The following is a 2,493-nucleotide window of genomic DNA, read 5'->3' on the forward strand; positions in this document are numbered from 1 at the left end:
AGTATGTAATTCGTGCTATTATGTATAAAACTGAAATGTAATCAGACCATGCAAATACAGAGTTTCAAAATCCCTCAATCAGCCTGGCTGAGAGAAAAATTTCACAACACTGAAAGAAGTTCTCTCACAGATCTAATCAATAAGTGAGGATTCCACCTAGGTGGGGTTGGTTCTTATCACTGGGACATTTGCACCATGACGACTTGATCACCACCTTCTTATATCTACATCTCATCTGATAAGGAATCAGACATTTCGGGAACTAAAAATAACTGTTCCGGGAACCAGAGATGGCCCATCCATCACCAGAAATGGCCCTTCCATCAGAAGAAATGGCCCACTCATCACCCAGGATGGACAATTCATTGGACCCAGGAAAGGCTTTGTGCAGCCCAACTCTGGGACAAGAAAACTTCATGAATATGCTAAAATTATGAGAAGAATAGAATTAATTCGGACTCTGCCCAAAAACTGTATAAGAAGGAACCAGCTGAAGCAGCACTCGTGAACTTGGGAGGTCTGGTGCGATAGAGATCAGATCCATGCGTGTTCACCCAGCTCCGACCCCGGGCTCGGAGCTGCTTTTCTCGATCGTGGCTTTTGAGACCGATATTTCGGTTGTATAATAAATGTTATTTCTTTATCAATTTTGATTGGGCAATTCTGTTTACCTCACAGACCCATCCCCATTCCCCGGGATGGATGCCTCTGAGCCGCCCCCAGCCCCATCTCCCCGTGCCCCTGATATTTTGCAACCTTTTGCGCATGACACCACCCTTCCCCCTCTCGCACCGGCTCGCGGTGCCTCTGACCCCCCCCACCCCACCGCGTCCCACCCCAGTGCGGCGGCCCCGTCCCAGCAAGCCGCCCCGCTGCTGCTGCCCCTCCCTGAACCCACGGAACAAGCATGGTACAACATGGGGCCGGTCCCGCAGAGCCCTGCGCATGCACTGTGGGGCACGGAACAAGCATCTGCCCCTCTCGCCGCTGGCAGGACCCAGCTATCCGCGGCACTGCCCCAGGCTACCGCCCAAGGAGTGGAATTTCCCTCCCCCCCCCCCCCCCCCCCACCAATGGCCCAGGCACCCTGGCAGGCACCGGCACACCCACTCTCTCCCCCCCTAGCTGCATCTTGCGCAATCCCTGATGCTCCCCCTCTCCCTACACCCCCCTCCCCATACCACGGGTTCTTGTGCAATCCCCATCTCCTCCGCTGCTGCGCTAGAGCCCACCGCCCCCCCACACCCTCCTATAGCCCACGCTGACTCCACAGGGAATTGCGAAACCGGCACTACCTGTAACCCGACCTCCCCCCAAACGACCTGCTGCTGTACAACCTCTCTACCCCCATGCTGCCACAACAGACCCCCTTCCCATCCCTCAAACCATCCCCGACCCCGCGCTACCCCTGCCCTGGCTAAAGGAAAGTCGGCATTTCAAAAATGCCACGCTACACCCCCTGTATCCCGGCCCTGCCCTGCCACAGCTTATCCCTCCTGTTCAGATGACAGTAGCAGGAGCTCTGGCTCTGACTCTGAGGATTGATGGGCACAGACACACAGGGAAGCGAACCGGGAGGGAGATTGGGTGTTAGCCAGAAAACCTCAGCCTTTCCAGTCATTATAGGGAAAGGGAGGAGGGGTGGTCCAACTACAAAAACATGGGAACCTATCCCATACAAAGAAATCAAAGAGCTTTGCAAGGCAGCAAAAGAACATGGGAGAGGGTCACATTTCTTTAGAAAGCTATTGGAAGCCACTTTGCCTATACATTAGTACCACATGATATTAAAAACATTATTAATTGCATCCTTTCCCCTGCTGAATATATGTTATGGGAAAGGCATTGGAAAAGACATTTAAAAACACTGTCTGACACTTATGCTAAAGATGCAAATCAGACAGATTGGACAATAGAACAACTGGGTGGAGAAGGTGACCTCCAAAAACCCTCAGATCAAGCTACAATCTTATCTGAAGTAGCATTACAAGACATAGCTATTGCAGCTAAGACATCGCTGTTTCTTACCCCTGATGATTCTGTTCCTACACAATATTTCTCTAACATCAAACAGTCAGCAAATGAAAGCTTCATTCAGTTTGTTGATTGTTTAAAAGCTAGCTTAGAGAAACAGATAGAGAGTCCGGATGGACGAAAAGAACTTTTGGGTAAACTTGCCATGGTAAATGCTAACGAACAATGTAAGAATATCTTGAGGGCCCTACCCATGGACACAGAACCCACAATAGAACAAATGATAGAGAGCTGTACACGACACACATCTGCAGAACACACAGTGACCCAAGCAGTTGTAAAGGGCATCACAGAGGGAGTTTCTGGTGCATTTGCTGCAGCAGTCTCTAAGGAGAACGCCTGCTGTTTCTATTGTGGCGAACTTAGACACTTTATAAAGGACTGCCCACAAAGGTCACCCACCCAGAACCATCGTGCCGCCTACCAAAGGTACCAGAGACAGCAACAGCACCAGCAGCG

Source organism: Aphelocoma coerulescens, unplaced genomic scaffold (genome assembly GCF_041296385.1).
Source record: "Aphelocoma coerulescens isolate FSJ_1873_10779 unplaced genomic scaffold, UR_Acoe_1.0 HiC_scaffold_55, whole genome shotgun sequence".
NCBI classification, from domain to species: Eukaryota; Metazoa; Chordata; class Aves; order Passeriformes; family Corvidae; genus Aphelocoma; species Aphelocoma coerulescens.